At 43.9% G+C, this 21,184-nt stretch overlaps 1 protein-coding gene across 3 annotated transcripts in view; it reads left to right on the forward strand.

The window, feature by feature from the left end:
• Positions 1-21,184, forward strand: part of LOC122788133 (histone acetyltransferase KAT7-like) — a 1,071,811-nt gene that overhangs the window by 1,034,116 nt on the left and 16,511 nt on the right. The gene's annotated exons all lie outside the window — the stretch shown is intronic.

The raw sequence follows: 21,184 nt of genomic DNA on the forward strand, positions 1-21,184 counted from the left end.
GCGACCCCTTGAATAAAATGTTGATGTATGCACAAGCACCAAAATGAAATATTTCCCAAATGACTCTCTAGTAGCATTTCCTGGCATGTACATGCACCATAATGAAACATATAGCCACTGTTTTGAATAGCACAAAAGCTGGTCAGTCTGCCCCTTGGGTCATATGCCTCCCTCCCACTCTGTCCACCTTTAAAAAAAAAAAAAAAAAAAAAAATCTCCCCTCTAAATGAACTACAGTCAAAATATGCAGATTCATCACCCTATCTCCCAAAAGAGACCACTGTCATACTGATCACAAAGGCTTCCCATTCCACAAAGGAATACCTTAGTACTATGCAACCTTCTGTTATTTGTGTTTCAAAAACACCAGTTTTCACTTCCATCCTTAAACAAGCATTTACCAGCCATCAGCATTAGTGTTATCTTGGAGTCCATAAGCCACCCATCTTTTATTCTGCAACCAAGTAATACTGCCTCTGAATCATGCAGTGTGTAAATGAAAGTGAGAAAGTCAGAATAGAGACGGCATGGTAAAGTTATTAAATTAATAAAGTAATGGAGGCTTTATAGCTACTGTTAAACATTAAATCATCTGGTTCTTTTTTCAGCTATAGAAAATATGTATACTTGAAAGGCAAGATTATCACTTCTGTTATTTAATCACAGTATTGCGAAGGTTGAAGGCTATATAAGCACATAGATTTTTTTCTGTCCTTTCTGCATAAATGAATTCCTTCTGCAGTAGGCATAAATGGTTAAATCGGCTGAATCTTCTTCTTTCGGCTTTTTCATGGTTAGGGCTCACCACAGAGGATCTTCCGTCTGCTCATGATAGGCAGTGAAGTTTTTACGGTGCCGAGTTGCCAGTCCCAGCATCCAACCTTCCACAGAAGGCACACACAACGCACACACTCATCCCTAGGGCCAATTTAGAGTGTCCAATCCATCTACAGCATGTCTTTGGGATGTGGGTTAACTCTGCTGAATACACATACATAATTAAAGTATTTCAGATATATTATAAGTTAGAGCTATGACTCTGTTTATGATACTGAATGTATGCCATAATATTAATGGTAACAAAAAAAGTTTTATTTGCCTAGGGTACTAAATGTGTATGTTGCATCATGTACCAAATGCTAATTTATAATATATCTATACTTTGACATTCATGATAAATGCAACTGACTTATTTCTAATAGGTTTCACATTTTTATCATGCTGATGTTTCAGGCATGAGGCTCTGAAATAACATATTATGTTAAAAAGATGGAAGCAAGTATTTCCACAAAAACTTTTTGCTAATATAAAAAACACATATTCTAATGTGGAGATAGTGAAATGTGGTTATAATTCAATTCAGGACATCTGTGCTCTCCGTTCAACCCATAACTGGCTTATATTATGATTCACCCAGTAAGGTAAATAATTGTGACAGCAAGTTACTTCTATATACATAAGTGAAATCTGCATATTAGGAAGACAGAGTTCTGCTATAAATAAAAGGTATGTGACTCAAGACGCATTTTCTGAAGTTAAAAAGTCCATAACTATAACGAATATCAGCATTTACTGTCTATAATCAATCGCCATAAAAAACAGTATTCAAAACAAGAAATCTAAATTTTGAGCCAAATTTATGGACACCCCAGCCTAAAAATTAGAAAAAGTTGGGAAATTCCTTAGCTATTCTTACTACTGTACAATTAACTGGACACATCAGAATTAGCCATAGCCAGAAGTCAAGTAAGTAAAGTGGGCTGGGTCAAAATGGCTCGTGCTTTGTACAGTACAAGCATCCACACAGGAGTACATCTGCAGTCTGATCGGGAAAGCAGATGTCAATATTCCATGTACCCGCAATGGGTTCAACCATTACTTAGCGTGAACTGTTGAAAAAAATCCAGCTCTACATGACATACAGCACCTTAACTTGAAAAATAAAGAAGTATGCTGGTTTCTGCTACTAAGTGGTAGTTTCATTACTTACGTACAACAACTTATTTTATGGTTGAAATACCTATACTGCACTTCTTTATAAGATGCTTCTGCTAAAAAAAAATCTTTTTCATCCTGTCAGATATCTCGGCATCTATAGCTGCTTTCAGCACCCAGGCAATACGAGGAACACCAGCCAAGTTTGTAATGTTCTTCAATGGGATGCCTTTACTGCCACCTCTCACTAGAATGACAGCTGCAAAGTGCCCTTTTGTAGTACCGCAGGCTGCAGTTGTCTGATTATTACCCATTGCCATTGTGTTACTTGCTGTGGCGCCATTCTGCTGCCATGTACGAGATTGGAACCACTTACAAGTGTTCAAGTAACAGCTCAAGTCTGCATGAATGAAAACACAGCCCCTCGGGTGTAACCAAACAGATTATACAGTCAGTGATACTAGTCCTCTTGCTTGTTAGGGAAAAGCTGAACCCGGAACTCGTTGACAAAGCTAAACCAGGAAACTCCTTGTAGCTCTGGCAATCTGTGCAACCCGTGAGTCCCCAAATAAAATAGAGGGATCCAGTAGCAGCTAAAATCTCCAAATATTTGCAGAAAGACAGGAAATACCTGTTGCTGGACCCTCTATTTATTTGGGGAAAACAAAAGAAAATAACATTGGGGGTGGAGGTGTGATGGAAGTGGTGGCTTGGATTGCAAGAATCCGATTGGCTGCCACCACTTGCTTTATCAACTACTTTTGGAAGTGGATTTTGTAGTAAAAGTTTAATGGGACCTTAATGTAATAACATTCTGAATCGTAACTGCATAAGATAAATTACAAGTTCAGTTATTATTTCAGCGTGTTTTACATTAAGCTCAGCTACAAATCTGCAATAAATCTGCAATACAGTTTGTCACGCTTGTGGAAGGCACTCAGGGGTAACAGCTTGCAATTAGTATCTTCTCATGGCGCGCTCGGTGTTCAGCACAGAGGTGCCATGAGAAGGTACTCAGGGTTAATGAGTTAAGAAAAGCCTCTAATTGGAAAAACCTCAGGCCCAAATGCAGTACCTAACTTCTGGTTAAAAGTATTAACATCTTTGCATGAAGATTTAGCCATGAGTAAGAACTATTTATATGTGCACCCTGAACAGACACCAACCTGGCTAACAACAGGAAAAACAATGCTCCTACTTAAGCGTGAACCTGCAAGCTACCCTAAAAGCTATAGACCAATAACTTGTCTTCTGACAAAGTATAAACTGTACACTGGAATTGATGCCAACAGAGTTTACAGTCATTTAGAAGAAAACTCAATTATGGCAGTAGAACAAAAGGGCAATAAAAGAAAGTCATATGGATCAAAGGATCATTTGTTGTTAAATAAAGTCATAGTGGAGGACTATAAAAAGAGGAAGAATCTAAGTATGGCGTGGATTAACTATAAAAAAGCATTTGATAGTATCCCTCATTCATGGATAAAAGAGTGCTTAAAAATGTATAAGATAACACCCTACACTGATTGACTACATTACAGCGACCAGGAAACAGTGCCAGACCACTTTGTAATTAAGCCATGGTAAAGGACAAATTATTATTCCAGGGATAAAACTTCAAAGGGGGATTTTCCAGGGTGACTGTCACCACTGTTATTCTGTCTTGCCCTTAACCTGTTAAGCTGTCTACTTAACAGCTTAAGCCATGGCTATAATTTGGCTCCTAGAAAACAACAGTGTAAAGACTCTCATCTTCTCTTTGTTGATTTAAAACTGTATAGCTCATCAGATGAGGAACTGAAAGCACAACTGCAAGTTGTCAAAACTTTTTCAGATGATATAAGAATGTCATTTGGTCTTGATAAATGTACAAAAGCAACCTTTAAAGCAGGAAAACTGCAGCACCTAGAAAACATCAGTTTGAGACAAGAATGTGATATAAAAGAACTTGAGCAAGAGGGAGTGTATAAATATTTGAGAACTGATGAAGGATTAACAATAAAACATGAACAAATGTGAATAAACTTTAGTAAGGAATACTTTAGAAGACTTAAATTAATCCTGAAAACAGCGTTGACATCTAGGAACAAAATCCCAGCTATAAACCAGTTTGCTCTTCCTGTCCTAACTTAAGTTTTGGAGTACCTGACTGGCCCCAAAATGTGTTGGATAGATTAAATAGGAAAACTAAAAGGATGCTTCATGCTCACCAAATGATTTATAAAAATCAGTGCATACCAAGATTATATATTCCCCATTCTGAAGGAGGGATGGGCCTCCTTGAAATTGATTTACATGTATAGATCTGCAATCGTGGGACTCCACACATATCTGCTGACCTCACAAGACCCAAACATAGTGAAAGTTTTGAAACATGAGGAAAATAAATCTAAGATGACTTCTGTAGTTAATCGAAATCAATCAAGGATGGAAATCAAATCAGAAGTATATAAAAATCAGGCAGCAACTGAATGTGCCAAAAAAACAAAAGAAAGAATATAAGGTGAAGGACCAGATGAGAAGGCAAAAAATGTGGAAAATGCATAAATATAGATGCAAGTATAGAAAATTTCTAGAAGAATCTCATGTTGATCAGGAATGAATGCAGGAATGGTTAAGGACAGGCAAATTCAAACCAAGAGATGAAAGGTTAATATTGGCGGCCCAAGATGGTGGGCTACGTACACGCTGGTTTACAAAGTCTGTTGAACATGTGGGAGAAACAGACAAATGTAGGTTTTGTAAAACCGAATTGGAGACAGTGGCACACCTTGTTGCTGGTTGTGACATAGTAATGGCAGAAGGACTGTATACTGAAAGGCATAATAATGTGGCAAGACTGTTGCACTGGGGATTGTGCAAACATTATGCTATTGAAGTGGTTGAAAAACACTGGAAGCATGAGCAACAAAGCATCATAGAAAATGATGAAGTTTATATCACATGGGATCAGCCATTACCAACAGTTCAAAAGATAGATGCTAGAAAACCTCATATGGTGGTCTATGAAAAGAAGACAAAAGTAGCATTGATCATTGAAAGTGCCACACCCAGTGACTACAGTGCCTTGCATACAGAGAGACACAACATCATGAAATATCAGGATTTACAGGCAGAAACAAGAGCAATGTGGAAGAAAGACACCCACACAGTTCCAATAGCAGTAGGAGCAACGGGTCCTGTAAAAAAGAATCTACAGTTGTATTTAGATATGTTACCAATACATATGCAAATAAGAATTGCAGAAGAAGTCATTACTGGGCACATTGCGGGTGCTGCGAAGAGCACTTCTGGCTGACATCAAAGATTGAAACAATACTAATTTCATGAACTTGGGTCTATATCACATAGTCGAACTATCATAAGTTCGACTATGTAAATGTCGGACCCAGAAGTTTGAAATGCAATAACTTTGAACGCTCTGAACAGCGTACCTGTTTCGGTACAAAACCTAAAAACACACGTACATTTCAGACTGTTCCTAATGTGGGGGGCTTCACCCCCCACACCCCCCTACTTAAATATACCAACTCTGAGATCGTACCACAGTGGAGGAAATTGCAAAGCCGTGGAAACGGCCCACCGAATATTTTCCCTGAGAAAAAATTCAGCGTACTGTGCCTTCGCTATTTTGACATTTCAAACTTCCCAGTTCGATGTTTTGGCGTTCGAACTAATAATATAGATCCCATGAACTTTAATCGTACTTTGAATTAGAAATGGGGTCCATTCCCATCGTGGTATTAAAAACCCAAAAGACTTCCATCAATCATCTGATTCATTTGCCATCTCAAGCCCCAGGTCTAGTTTCAGATATTGCAGCAGTTTTGGTGTGGGAAGAAACAGACATCCCTAATGTTTTTCATGAGCAGAATCCTGCCAGTCAAAGGATGGAAGAAAGCCTTTTTGCTTGTATTTTTCTGGCTGCTGCCCCAAGGACAGATGGCTGCCTTCAGTGATGCTTGCCCATGCGTCTTCTGAATTTGACTATGGGGGATTGCAGAACAATATGTAGCCTGATGGAAGAGAATCAATCACCAGACCATCCACTTTCAACCTTGGAGTGGCTTCCCTGTCAATATGGTCTCACACAGCTTATCTGATTTTGAGGTGGACAAGGAGGCTTTAGCCTACTCCGCTCAGATTTCCTCACCACTGGTTAGTGATAAGAGATAGTGATGTGGTATCCACAACCTCCCCTGCTGAAGGCATTTTTGGAGAAAAGGTCAAGCTAAGAGAACATTTTAAGCATAGATTGAAGGATTTCTGTGAATCACATATGCGGTACTTAGAACTCCTAGGCATAGAAGACCACCAGAACAACATTTTCCCTGCCTTTGCGGATGTGTTTGAAATAGCATCTGTGCAGCCTGAATTACATCACCAAAGAAGCCTGCTAGGTTTAATAGTATACAAGGCACCAGTAAATAGTGGTTTGAAAACTGGAAGAAAAAGTGAATATGATGGGATCTGTTGTGCAGTTATTTCAACCTCCAATACCCAAATACAGAAGAAACTATACTACCAAGCACTGCCGTTGTTAAAGCAAGTGAAGGTCTACCAGTTTAAACAGAGGAGTGCTTTTGTAAAGAGTTAAGGCAGCAAGGTAGGGGTGAGAAGGTTATTTCTCTGCTTATGACAGTACTAACTGTACGTCACGAAATCCTATCCCCGGTGGTCCTCCCTGCATATTCTTGGAGGGAGAATCTCCCATACCAAAGAGAATTGGTTTCTCATAACACCCAGTAAATTGGTCACAGAGTGTGTGTCATAAGGACAGAAAATATAATTTGGAACCTTCCATTTCTTCCTGGGTGTACCATCATCTCCTAGACCAGGTAGAACTTGCAAAAGCTGTTCCTTCCTGGTTATTGGATTGGATTGTGAAGTGATAGACAAAGTCCCAGCAGAGGAATGGGTAGGGGGATTTACTGAAGACTCTGTAATTTCAAACCAAGATGCTTCTTATAGACTCATTTGGCTTTATCAAGGCAGAACAAATTTCTGAAAAATAGCCAAGTTCAAGAGGCTGACCTTCCAGGTCTTTCTCCATGTCATCCTACCAAAGGCACTATTCTTTCTTACACATCCCCATTCACAAACAGCATTTGCAGTTTCTGAAGTTCATGGCAGGTCAGGAGCATTTTCCCAACCTCTCCTCTTTGCCTAAAGTATTTACCAAATGCTGAGCCAGCTGCATCTGCCATCTCTGGACCTGGGTAGCCCACGTGTTCCCCCACCTTGACATCTGTCTTGCTCCTGGGAAGTGCATGTGTTCCCTTATCTGGATGTCTGTCTGATTCACACTTCCTCCAGGTAGGAGATGCAGAATGTAAAGTATGTTTTGCATTGCCTAACCTACTTGGGGTTTTCTTTCAGTCTACCAAAATCAGTTCTAGAAGTGGAGACTTCAAAGAGCGTCCTGGGAGGGCTTTTGGCTATACAGCAGTGTATGCTGCTCCTGCAGCAGGACAAAGCAGTACTCTTATGGAAACTTTTTTGCAAACATTGCTCATAGTTTTGTCAAATTAACTGAAGTGTTTCTGAAGACTTTGAAGTACATATCAGCTGTCTTGCCAAGTTGAGAAAACCTCAGTATAGTACTTAAAAATGTCTGTGAAGAGCTCAGTCACCCAGTAAGTAGTGTTGATTCCCACTAATTAGTACCACCAATAAGCAATTGGTCTAATAGTCTCAAGTACTCCACAACCAGAAGGGACAGCAAACCGCCCCCTCAATGCAGATGCCTCAGACAGGGCATTGATAGCACACACTGAAATCCTCAGTGTGTAGGGGGTTTGAAATGCTTCCATAGTGAAAGGACCTTTCAGCCTACTTCTCAGGGCCTTCAGGACAGTTTGGCGTTCATGGACCTTGCAGTTGATTATAGGTTGTGCAACAATGGTGTGGTACATAAATGGTCTTACCAACTGCAGACTAACCAAGCTGCATTGGAGAAGGCAGGACAGCAGGGCTTTCTTCATCTTCTAGCTTTGTGCACCACCACCTCCAATGGCCACAGTTGTGAGGCAGATTGAGCTGGACCAAGTCAAGAATAGAAACTGGATCTGGTGGGGAGGCATCTTTTGCATCTTTATAAAGAAATAGGGGATTCATTTCTGGACCTGTTTATCTGAGAACACGATCAACAAATAAGGAAGTTCTGCATGGCAATGTCTTCTCCACCCTGTGAATAAGGATCTTCTAAATACCTTTCTTCTGTTCCATTTGATATCGAGAACATAAAAGAAAGGAAAAACCGGGACAGACTGACTGTAGTAGAAAACCCTGTGTCCAAGACGGCCATCTATGATTCTTCCAAATAATTTCCCCGAGGTGGGGGGCAGTCCTTCTTCCACAGTCTTTTATCTCCTTAACCAGGAATGGTGCATCCCAACCTGGCCAGCCTCAAATTAGAAGCATGGATTGTCTCAATGTAATATCCTTCAAGGACCATTTTCCACAGAAGGTACTACACATCGTAATGGAGCCCAGAACACAATCACTAGAAAGCTTTCCTACTTCTATAAGTGGACAAGATTTGCATATTAGCAGGCCAACCAAAGCTGGGCACCAGTACAAAGATCTGAACCTGTAGATATTTGTCACCCAAAGCTGGGCACCAGTACAAAGATCTGAACCTGTAGATATTAATTATTAGATCACTGCCATCATAACCTTAAGCTACATAGGGTAAGTCCTGCAAAGACTTAGATCATCAGGACAGCTTTGAATGCTTTAGGGCACCTTCCATACACCCGAGCTGCTGTTCTGAATGAGAGAAGCAGAAAAAAACTCAGTAGCTAGGGTGCAAAAACTTTAAAACTTTCCTGCCACCAAAGAGTACACTTTTCTGTGGGCTTCCGGAGGTTGACCAGTTAGCACTGCTACAAGGTTGAGCAGATAAGATGCTCATCATTTCCACTGTCTCCTGGCATTTTGGGGCATCAGCCAAGGTAATCCATTACTGGCCATCTTTCAAAAGCTCAGACTCACCTCATGCTCTCTCTTCATGTGACAACTAAGCATATCTTCAGTGGAGAGCCTACAGTAGTCACAAGAAATGAGTGTTCATTCTTTTCCTGCAATCCAAAGAAGAAAGTTGTTTGACTCTTTACAGGATCCAGTGCTAATTTTTGTGGTATATTCCTCAGATAAGCCCCAGTTGGGAACTCCATCCTGTCATTTTATTATTAGATTTATTATCCTGTTTCTATGTTTGTTTATTAAAAAATTAGATCTGATGCTATCCGTGTCATTATTTATCACAGATGGGTCTTGGATCCGACCTTGGATCTGAGTCGGCAGCTTCTCAGACAGATCCAGAGCTCAAGCTCCTCTCCTTCACATAACCCTTTGCTACCTTCTAACTCTCAGATCTCATTTGCTGCTGAAACACTTCAGACGTGGTCCAGGCTCAGGAGTAGCAGTTTTCAGATATTTTTTTTTTTGCTGTACTTTAGGGCATCTTTCTATCTTTAACTTTTCTGCTTGTAGTTTAATTGAATTACCTCCCTTCCCAGTTAGAACTTTGCCCTTAGTTAGGTCCACCCCCCCCCTTTCCGGTGTTTGGCATTTTGCACCCTTTGTTTTCTTAAGGTAATTTTTGTGTGTGTGTGTGTGTGTGTATATATATATATATATATATATATATATATATATATATATATATATATATATATATCATTGCTTTCCTTTTAGAGATAGCGTTCTTTACAGCTGTGTTTGTTTTGCTTCCCTTAGCATGGCTGAAAAACCTTCTGGGTTTAAAAGATGCTGTTTATGCAGTTGGAAGATGCCATACTCCACCTCGCACGAGGAGTGTCTGTATTGTTTAAGGTCGGTGCACCTGGAGGTTGAATGCGACATTTGTGCCACATTCAACCCCATGGCCCTTGTAGAGCGCCGCAATAAACTTTTACCGAAGGGCTTGCCTCAGGGTGGCCTCTGCCTATGGACTCCCCTTCCAAGCCCTGTCAGTAGCCTAAGAAGAGACCCTTCTCTTCCCTTGGGGTGGGGTCCTCCCTTCTTCTCTCCCAAAGAAGCCAAGGCTCTCTGATCGCAGGTCCCTGGATACGATTCCAACCTCTTCAGCTTCGGATCCTAGATCCACCATTCTTAGAGCTTCAGATCGGAGTCTTGGATCCAAGGTCCCGGTAACGGAGGCCTTCAGATCTGAGTAGGAGCAAGCCATTCCTGGATCCAACCAGTTTGTCGGATCTGTCCGTCACGCCCACAAAACTGTTGGATCCTACCAGGTTGTCTGATCAGACAGCTCTGTCAGATCCCATTCTCGTTGAAGGCTCTCCTTCTCGGTCCTTCAGGAGATTGGATCCGAGCCGTTGGAGCCAGTCTCCTTCTTGGGGCCATAGGGCTGTGGTATCCAAGGTTGGATCCCCAGCCAGGTCTGGCCACTGGTCAGCTTTGTCCAGATCCTCCAGAAGTCTCCTTTCCTCAGACATGGATATGATGAGGAGTTTCCTCAAGGCCCAAATCAAGTTGGGCTTGCTGCCGTCCCCTACCCATGTGGCTAGGGGACCCTCCCCATCCACAGGACTCCACTCTCTTCTTCCAGTGTGACAGGTTTTGCAATTTCACGACTAGGACATTTTGTATTCCCCCTTTTTCGACACCGTCAGAGTCCTTGGCCAGCTCTGTTCCACAACCCTTGGACTAGGGTGGGCCTCATCTCTGAGGGGTTGGTGTGAGTTCCTTGAGGGGGTGTTCGGGTCCAAATTTTTCAGACTGCTCCCTTCCTTAAGGAGCTTTGGTGCTGGACAGCTCACGGCTGATATCATCTGGGAGCTTTAGTACTGAGTTGGGGTTCCTTCACAGGTGTCCACGGCCGGTGGGGATGGGGGAGGGCTTTGTCCAGTCCGTCGGCCTTCCAGGAGGTAGAGAGGACCTTTTCCAGTATGGCAGATGTTCTTCGTTCCCCATTGCTGCAGTCCTTACTATTGGGTATAGTCCGCATCCAGTCGGCCCGAATACCAGAGGGTACTACGCGCATGACCGGACGCCATATCGATCTAATCGCATGACCGGCGTCATATCGAATTTTGCCGCATGGTCCGATGCAGAAGCAGTTTTGCGAGTGCAGGTTGGCGTTCTGAAATATTTCAACAGAGTTGGAACATTTTGGTTTTTCTTGCCTCAGTATTTTACCGGATGTCAGAAAAGTGAATAACTGTATTTCTTGTGGGAAACAGATACCTCATAGGGATTACCATACCTTGTGTATACCTTGTTTAGGGCCTGAGCACGACGTTGTTGGTTGCCGCTCTTGTGCTAGGTTTAACAAACGCACTATTAAGAGGAGGTTAGACTGTGCCAGGTTAGTGTTTGGGAAGCGTTGCAATTATAAAATGCCGCCGGATGCTCCGGCGCCCGCTTGGCGAAGAGCGCAAGGACAAAACAGCGAAGCCTAGGGTTGATGAACCGGCAGTCCCGGACGTCGGTTCTTTAGAAGGCTCAGTGGAGCCTGAGGTTTTGCCAGGAGTTTCCATGGAGTCCCAGGCAGAAACTTTACTGTTGCAGGATGTGCCTTCTCAGGAGGTAGGCCAGGCTGAGGGGGCTTCTCAGGTGACTGTTCTTCCCTCTCTTCCCAAGGTAGTTAGAGCCTCTCCTTCTGTTGCCAAAACTTCTTTGAGAGGTAGGCCTACTTCAGCTTCAGTGGGGGTTTCTCCTAGCATTTCGGGTTCTGTACCTAAGAAACATATGCTTAAAATGGCAGAAGATTTGATTACTATGATTAGAGGTTCTATGCCCCCCTGATAAGAGGCCTAGGGTGGAACCGAGTTTGATAGTTTTGAACAGTGTTCAGAGGCTTCAGAGTCTTCTGCGGAAGACTTGCAGGAGTATCCTACTTATTCTGATTCTGATGTGGATGATTCCACTCCTACAGCTTCTCCTCCTGAGGATTTCTCATTTTCAGAGACTCTGCATTCCATGAGGGAGCACTTTAAATGGGAAGGCCAGGATTACTCTGATTCCAGAAAAAGGCTTAGGAAGTTCTTGTTTTACCCCAGCATAGGCCCTTAGCTATTCCTCCTGTGTTGAATGTGGTGGAAGATGTTTTGCAGAGGCTTCCTGAACCCTGACTCTTTGCCTCCTGCTCCTGTTAAGCCTGATAGGTATTATACTCATAAGTATTTGTTTAAGAGTCCTAGGGCGGACCCAGAAACTATTTCTCAAGGGCCTAAAGGTGTTAAAGCTTCTGTGATTAAAAATCCTGTTCCCACTGATAAAGAGGCAAGGGCTTTGGATAGGTGGGGAAAGAAAGTGTATACTTCTTCCACTCTAGCCATGAGAGCATTGAATTGTCAGTTTCACATGCTAAAATATCAGAATTATCTCCTTTCACAATTGAAATCTAAGGTGGATGCTTTGGCGGAAGGTATTGAGTGTAAAGAGTTGCTGGATTTGGTTCATGTGTCTGAACAAGTGGGTAAGCATTCTTTGCAATGTGGTTTTGATGCTGTACAGGCCTCCTCGAGGGTGGCTGCTACTAGTTCTGTTCTTCGCAGGCATGCCTGGTTGAAGGATCAGAATTTAGCTGAGCATGTTAAGACAAGGATTTTGGATGCTCCTTTACAGTCTGATGTGTTGTTTGGATCGCCTGTGGAAGCAGTTTTAAAGAAAATGGAGGACAAAGCTAAGTCTATGCAAACTGTTAAAGATTTTTGCAGGTGCAGCCACCAGAAATTGGCCTGCTAAGGGGTGGACATATCCTGCTTATGATTCCCAGTCTAGGGGTAGGTCTAGGGGCAGGGCTCAAGGTTCTTTTAGGCCTAGAACAGGGAGTTCCCCTGCTCAGACTTCTGGTGAGGGCAGGGTCAGTCCTTTCGTAAACAGACCCAATGACCTGTCTTTTCAGCTGCCAGTAGATTCCTGGCAGCTCCTTTGGGAGGAAGACTGTCTCTTTTCAAAGAAAATTGGGATTTAATTACTCAAGACAAATGGGTGTTGGATATCATTCTACAGATTTTATTTCCATACAATGCCCCCCTCCACAAAGAAAAGAGGCTCACAAGCAAGTTTCTCAGTTACTACAGATAGGGGCCATTTCAGCAGTCCCTGTATCAAGAAGGGGCCTATTTTTTTTCGCCGCCTCCTTCTACTAGTAAAGGGGGGAGGGGGAGACCAATTTTGATTTGTCTCTCCTCAACACTTTTCTGGACATTCCCAAGTTCAAGATGTTGACGTTACAACAGCTTTTACCTCTGCTGGGCAAAGATCACTGGATGGTAACTTTAGATCTCAAGGAAGCTTACCTTCATGTGCCTATAAGGCCAAGTTGCAGGAAGTATCTCTGGAAATTCTCATTATCAGTTCTCTGCATTGGAGTATTCACAAAGGTTCTGGCTCCAGTGATAGCTTACTTCAGGCTTCAAGGAATTCAAATCTATCCTTACTTGGACGACTGCCTGATTCTGGCTCAAGAAAAGGAAGACCTTCTACAGCATCTGGAACATGTCATAGCAGTGCTAAGATGCCTAGGTATTCTGTGAACGAAATAAAGTCCAGTCTAGTACCCTCTCAAGACATGTGCTTTCTGGGTGTGAGACTGAATACAGCAGCCCAGATGGCCTTTTTTAACCCCGGACAAACAAAAGGTCTATCACTTTACTTCCATCAACTATCTCATCAGTCCGTGCTGACTGCAAGGACAGTCCTTCAAGCATTAGGGTTCATGGCATCTTGTATTCTGGTGCTTCCCAATGCCAAACTGCATATGAGGAGGCTACAATGGTATCTCAAAAATGTATGGACACAGCACTGCCAGGATTTGGACACTGTCATTCAAATAATACCTTGCCTTCAAAAAGAATTTATGTGGTGGGCTCAGGAATGTCACCTAAACAAGGGACTCTCTGTGACCGGCCAGAGGCTTAGTCAGATTTTAACGACAGATGCCTCGGACATTGCTTGGGGAGCTCATCTAAATGGAACGTGGATACAAGACAAGTGGCCTGCCAGACTACAGCATCTACATATCAACATGGAGATGTTAGCAGTCCAGTTTGCATTAATGGCTTTCAAGGAGTTACTTCTTCCAGGGCAGGTGTTGATTCTAACAGACAACACAACTGTCATGTGGTACATCAACAAGCAAGGGAACACATTCTTATCCTCTATGCAGGCAAGCAATGATTTTATGGGAGACTGCGCTAAGCTTGCAACTAACTCTTCAGGCAAGGTTTCTGCGCACAGAACTCCTTAGCAGATGTGTTAAGCAGACAAATCATGGATCCCCACGAGTGGAAACTGGATCTTCATGTATTTCAAAATTGACAGTGTCATGGGGAACTCCAGACATAGATCTGTTCGCTTCTCCACTAAACCACCAGCTGCCACAGTATTGCACAAAGGGGTTTCATCACACAGCTTGGAAAGTGGATGCTCTGTCTTTCAGTTGGAAAACCTTCATGTGTATGCCTTTCCTCCTCTGCCTCTTCTTCCAAAGGTACTATTAAAGGTCAGACAAGACAGGCCAAGGATGATTTTGATAGCTCCAGATTGGCCTCGGCAACACTGGTACCCACTACTACGGAGTCTGGTAAGGAAGCCTCCATGGCCTTTACCTCTGATTCCTCATCTGTTATCTCAGAGGGATGGTCATCTGCTCAATGTCAAGCTTCACTCTCTTCATCTAACAGCCTGGCATCTTCTGTGTTGAAACACAGCAGGTCTCAACTTCCTCAACAAGTTTTAAATGTGATTATGGAAGCTAGAAGACCTAGTACAAGGAAAGTGTACATGAGAAAAATGGAAGAGATTTTTATTTTGGAGTACAGCAAAGAATTTGCAGGTTTCTGAGCCTAATTTGAGTGTGGCTCTTCAATACCTTACTGAGTTATTGGACAAAGGTTTGTCCTTCTCTTCCATTAAGATTCATGCTGCAGCAATTTCAGCTCACTATGATTGTGACCCACCATTGTTTTCGCATCCTTTGTTTCAAGCGTTTCTTAGAGGGCAAAGAATATAAGAAGAGCTCCTACTCCTGCTTGGGATCTCAATTTTGTGTTGGAAAAACTCAAATACTTGTCATGGAAGACTGCTTTTCTGTTGGCTATTACTTCTGCAAGAAGGGTGTGTCTGAGGCATGGCAGCTTATAGTAGAGCCATTTTTGATTTTCCATAAGGATAGGGTATCCCTTCCTTTATGCCTAAGGTGGTTTCTAGTGTGGCTTTAAACCAAACTATTCATTTGCCTACTTTTTATGCAGACCCCAAAATAAAGGGGAAAAGATTTTGCACACTTTAGATGTACATTATTTAAGCAGGACTAAGGATTTTAGGCAGTCTCAGCAGTTGTTTGTTTCTTTTGCTTTGAATTCACAGGGCAAGCCTGTGTCAAAACAAACTATTTCTAGGTGGATTGGCTTTTGCATTGCATTTTGTTATTCCCATCATGGCAAGGAGATTCCAGCTGGGATTAGGCCTCATTCCACTATGGCAACTAAGGATATTTTGGAAGCAGCTACTTGGAGTTCAGTGCATACTTTCTCTAAGCATTATCACCTTCCTATCTACTCTAAGTCTAGGGCTGGTTTTGCCACAGCTGTTTTGCAAGGCATGTTGTCAGCTCCTGCTTCTTTATGATTTGCCAGCCTCCCTTACCTCTGCTTTGGGATTCTACCCAATAGTAAGGACTGCAGCAATGGGGAGCGAAGAACATAGTACAGTTTTGTACCTACCATAAATGTAGATGTTCGAGGATCATATTGCTGCAGTCCCCCTCCCTCCTCCCCTCTGTGTTTAGGGGTGGTTGTGTAGGTGAGGTTACATGCTTATATTTTTGTATATATTCTTGTATATATTGTACATATTTTTGGTGCAGGTATTTTGGGCCTTGTCTTTTTAGGGTCTTCTGACATCTGGGGCAAGAAAAGACTGAGGATATGGCGTCGGTCATGCGCGTCTCTGGTATTCGGGCCGACTGGATGCGGACTATACCCAATAGTAAGGACTGCAGCAATGGGATCCTCGAACATCTACATTTATGGTAGGTACAAAACTGTACTTTACCTCTCCTTCTACTTTAGGTCTTCCCCAGCCTTTCTCTGGATTGGGTGCTGAGGCCTCATCATCCATCCAGGATCAGCCCTATCATGAGCGCTTTCAGACGAGCACTGCCCCACTTGGGGTACCCATCTCTTCTGAGTCCTCCACTGAGCCCACCGTGGAGGAACCCCCTCAGAAGGGAATGTGTAAGAGGTAGCAGTTGGACTCCCTCAAAGAGTCCCTCACTGAGAACGCAGATTTTGAGGAGGGAGATGGGTCCCCCAGACTCCTGCCTGAGGAGGTGTCCTTTGGGAACATCCTGGAAGTTCTCAAGCAGAGAGGTGAATGGTCTTTCCCATTTACATTTTTGGAGGAGACCGTGTTCCTGAAGGCCTTTGGGATAGGCCCATCATCTACCTGCCCCCAATGCTGATGAGCTTGTGGACCTTATCACCAGCAGGCTTTGGAAGGAGCCGGACATGGTGGAACCTGTGCCCAAAAAAGCAGATAAGTTCCTCAGTCCTCCTAAAGATAGGTCATTTTAGAGTAAAGGGGTCCCTGTCGATGCTGTTGCGGTGGCAGCTGCTACTAAGAAGGAGCTAGCTGGGCAAAGCTCCTCGGTCCATCTCCCAAACAGGGAGTCCCAGGCAGTTGACCATTTTGGAAAGCGTGTGTTTGCCTCAGCTACTTTTGGCCTGAGAGCAACTAATTATTTGGCACACTTTACCCAGCTTCAGAGGGATTTGGTTTCAGAGCTTACCCACTTTCCTTTCTGAGTTGTTGCCTCCAGAGAGTCTCAGGTTAGCCTGTTCAAGGCTGTCCACTCTTACTTCTTTAGCCAATGATTCAATGAGGTTGATCTCCTATACTGTAGAGGGGTTTACTATCAACACATCAAACATCAGAACGGAAACTGTTCAAAAATGTGGTTTACATGTTCGATGTGCTGAATATTAATTAGGTTGGTATATCAACAAGGTAACTGCTACAAAGTCAAATTCGACTTCTAAATTCTGTCGTCCCCTGCACTTCCACTTCCCTTGATTAAAAAATGGGGTAAGTGTACACTTATCTGACTGCTTTACAGCCGTACGTACCATGTCCTTACTGCATAGCACTGACAGTCATGTTTTTGCCCCTCTGCACCCCCCATCCCTAATACTTATATATTCAAACTCCGAGATCGCACTACTGTGAGGAAAAGGGTAAATCTCCCAATCTACACTATACCGTGATCTCTATACATAACATCACCCATGTACAAGTGAATGCACACTAGCATTCGTTGATAAGGAGACTCGCAGAATTGAAGGTTGGCAATATGGAAATCAGCCTACTGACATTCGGCATCCCCATGTTCACCAAACCTTCATTCTGCATTTTGATAGTAAATCTGAGGAGGCCAACTGTCAGGTGGCATGCACCAGCATTGCTGTCTTCGCGGGTTTGTGGATCCCTTTAAGGCGTCATTCACTAACGCCCCCTTTAACATTTCCACTTTGGACTGTTTGTTAAGGAAACTTTAACCTGCAGTGAGCAGGAACGCAAGACTCTTTCCATGGTAGGGATCAAGTTTTCTACTCCCCAGTGGTCCTTTTCTAAGACCTAGAGGGGAAGTAAGAAGCTTTGGTTCTGGAGGACTCAGTCATCCTTTCAGGACACTCCCCAAGAATCCTCTTCCACAGGGGTAGGGGATTCAGTGGTAGACATCATCCTAGGGCAGAGGGGATCCGCAGAACCAGGGCTCCAAAGAACCCTTTTCGGTGAAGCCCTTCCAGTGCTCCTGAGGTGCTGCCTGACTGTCCTGCCCTAGAGACAGTCAGAGGTTGTCTTTCCCTTTACCCACTAGCCTGGACAAGTCTCACCTCCAGTCAGTGGGTGTCAAACATTATTTCCAGGGGTTAATCCATTCCCTTCTCCCAGATGCCTCCAATTTGGAAATTTCTCCCAGACATACCACCCTGTCAAAGGGAGTTGGCCTGTCTCGAGGTGCAAGACCTCCTTCGAAAAAGACCCATTCAAGAGGTCCCATTAGGGCAATGAGGGTCTGGAACTCTCACTTCTCTTTGGTGCCAAAAAAGACCGGGGACCAGTGTCCAATTCTGGACCTCAGCCAGCTAAACCTGTCAGGAAGTCCAAGTTCCGGATGGTCACTGTTCAGTCCATTCTGCCTCTCTTGTGAAAGGATGATTAGATGTGCTCAGTGGATCTCAAGGACGCATACTATCATATAAAGATCGACAGACATTCCAGGAGATGCTTGCGCTTTCGGTTGTGGGCCAGTCAGTATCAGTTCAGAACTTTGCCCTTTGGACTCACGACAGCTCCCCCCCCCGGGTGTTTACCAAATGTATGGCAGTTGTGGCAGCTCATCTCCTGCTGCAGGGTTTTCAGTTTTTCTGTACCTGGACAATTGACTTCTCACAGCTCCCAAGAGATATCAACTAACACTGGTGACCAGGTATGTCCTCAGTCTTTTCCAGCATCTAGGCATCACAGTGAATCTACCCAAGTCCAATCTAGTTTCGAGCCAAAACCCGAAGCTCATCAGAGTCCTGCTGGACATGTATCAGAGACTGCAGCACTGCCTTCCCACAGAGTCCAACTGATTCGAGAACAGGTTTCTCTTTTGCTGCATCTAGCATGCCCGTTTATTCATTTGATCCTCAAAACGTTGGGCTGTATGGTGACTGCTATTCAGTTAGTGCCTCTAGCCAGGTATCACATGCGAGTTCTCCAATGGACCCTGGCAGTCCAGTGGTCCATTCTGTCTCAGCCCATGTCTATGACAATAAAGTTGACTCAGATGTGCAGGAATCATCTTGCTTGGTGGCTTCAATCTCGGGATCTATTTCTAGGTAGCCCATTTTGTCGCCCCCCCACTCAAGGCCACAGTGACCACGGATGCCTACCTGTTGGGATGGGGGTGGGGGGGCATTTTCAGGCAGGACAGTTCAAGGCACATGGTTCCCCATAGAGACCAAATTGCACATAAACGTGCTGGAGATGAGCGCAGTCTTTCTAATGTTGTAAGCCTTTCAGTAGTGCCTCCCTCTGGGGTCCATAGTAATTTAGACTGACAACATGGCAATAGTCTGGTATATCAACAAGCAAGGGGGAGCATGGTCTTATTCTCTGTGCAGAGAGACCATGAGAGTGTGGGAATGGATGATGTCTTCCAGGTGCTTTCTTCTTGCTACTCGTATACCTGTCAGTTCCAATATGTTGGCCGACAGACTCAGCAGGTCCATCTTGAGTCTTCACGAGTGGACCCTGAATCCATCAGCGGCAAGGCAAATCTTTGACCAGTGGGGTCAAACATGCTGCGACCTTTTTGCTTCCCCAGTCAACCACAGATGCAGCAATTACTTTGCCCTGATCCCCCTATCAGGGGAGTCACCCAGGGATGCTATTGTTTATGATTGGCCTCTGGGTCTCCTCTATGCTTACCCTCCTATTCCCCTAATACCCAAAGTCCTACAGAAAGCTTATCGCCTGAAGACCCTTCCAATCCCCATTGCCTCTTTCTGGCCTCATCAGGCATGGTTTTCCTTCCTAAGGTCTCATCTGAAGTATCCACCTTGGATACTGGATTCCATTCCAAATCTCATTTCCCATCCCTGGGGACTTCCACTTTCCAATCTCTGGACCCTTCATCTAACCACATGGATGTTATGTGATCCTATCTCGCCTACATTCTGAATGATGGGTTCGAGCCGATGCTTATGCCAAAGAGCGAAGTCTCTTATTGGCTGAGCTTACTATATCCCAGGATGCACCACCACCAGTCCCCAGATCTGTCTCGAGCTGGCTGGGCTGAGTAGCTTTACTAACTACTTTTTCTGTCAGTTTTTGCTCTTTTATATCACAAAAGCTGTTTTAACGGCTATCGCCTCCTTTGTGTACGTTTGAATTGTGAAATTTGTTGTGTGTGATTGGGTTGAGTTTGTTTCGCCCCTTACAATCCAGGGCCTTTCCAGTCAACCTTTGTAAACTTTCCAGGGTCTCAAGCCTTAGTGGTTTAGAGTTCCCTGTCTTTACAGCTAAGGTTTGTGTTTTAAACTATTACTGTAAGCCTTGGTTTTTGTCAATCTATATCTATATAGTTAATTTCCTGTCAGAAGTTGTTTAACATCATGTCTCAAACCCCTAGGCCTTCGGGCTTTAAAAAAATGAAATGTGCTTTTAAGATGTCTGTTACTGATGATCATTTGCTCTGTGTATATTGTCTAAAGCACTTGCAGGAGTCATGCAATGTCACGCTTTTTCCTCAAGGGTCCTCCAGGAGAGGAAAAATAAATTGATTCTTAAGGGTTAATTAAACTTGAAGAAGCCTTGGCGCAGGAGACTTGCTCCACTGGGCACCTCCCCATTCTGATATAGACAGGGTGCTCCAAAGACTGTTCCAGTCCCCAGTCTTCCAAAAATTTGTTTCGGTTCCGACCCAGTTGGCGGTGGGAGATCTCAGGGTCGGCGCTGGACCCGAGGGTGATGTTTCGGGACCTATGCTGCACCTTCCCTGGGGCGTGGACTGGGGTCTTTGGCAGTTCCCTGTCGTAGCCAGCGGGCCCCGAGCCTGAGGTACCCCAGTGGGGTTCCCCTCCTCCTGAGGGTTCGGAGTTGTCCTCAGAGGAACCCCCAAGGAAGAGATCGTGCAAGAGGAAGCACGTGACTCCCGAGTCTATTACATCGGACACTGATATGGATGATGCGGAGGGGTCCCGGATGATGTCTCATTTGCAGACATCTTAGAGATCCTCGAACAACGAGGCGGCTGGATATCCAAACCCCTCTGCTGACAGATCAGTGCTCCTCAAGGCCTTTGGGGCTCAGCCCTCCGCCTCCTGGGTGTCTCCGGCCTTTGGCGTGCTTCTGGATTTAGTTTGTCATCCAGACACCGTGGAACCAGTTCCTTCTCGTCCAAATAAATTCTTATCTGCTCCCCGAGAAGGAGTTCCTTACTAAAGGCGTGGCTGTAGATGCCATGGTGGTGGCATCTGCTACACAACAATCCATCCTCCTAATAAGGAGTCTAGGAGTATGGATAGCCTGACTTCAGCGGCCTTTACCTTAAGGTCTCTGAACTATTTGGCACATTTTACAAGGCTTCAGAGGGATCTGGTCAAGGAGTTGTCAGATTCCTCTCGGTAACCTACCTGAGCAGCTAGCCCAGTCCGTTAGCTCTCAGTTGGCTATCCCAATTTCTAACTTCCATGAGGCTCATTTCCTATCTATGTAGACA

The sequence above is a fragment of the Protopterus annectens genome, chromosome 13.part0 (genome assembly GCF_019279795.1).
Source record: "Protopterus annectens isolate FY-2018-M chromosome 13.part0, PAN1.0, whole genome shotgun sequence".
Taxonomy (NCBI): domain Eukaryota; kingdom Metazoa; phylum Chordata; order Ceratodontiformes; family Protopteridae; genus Protopterus; species Protopterus annectens.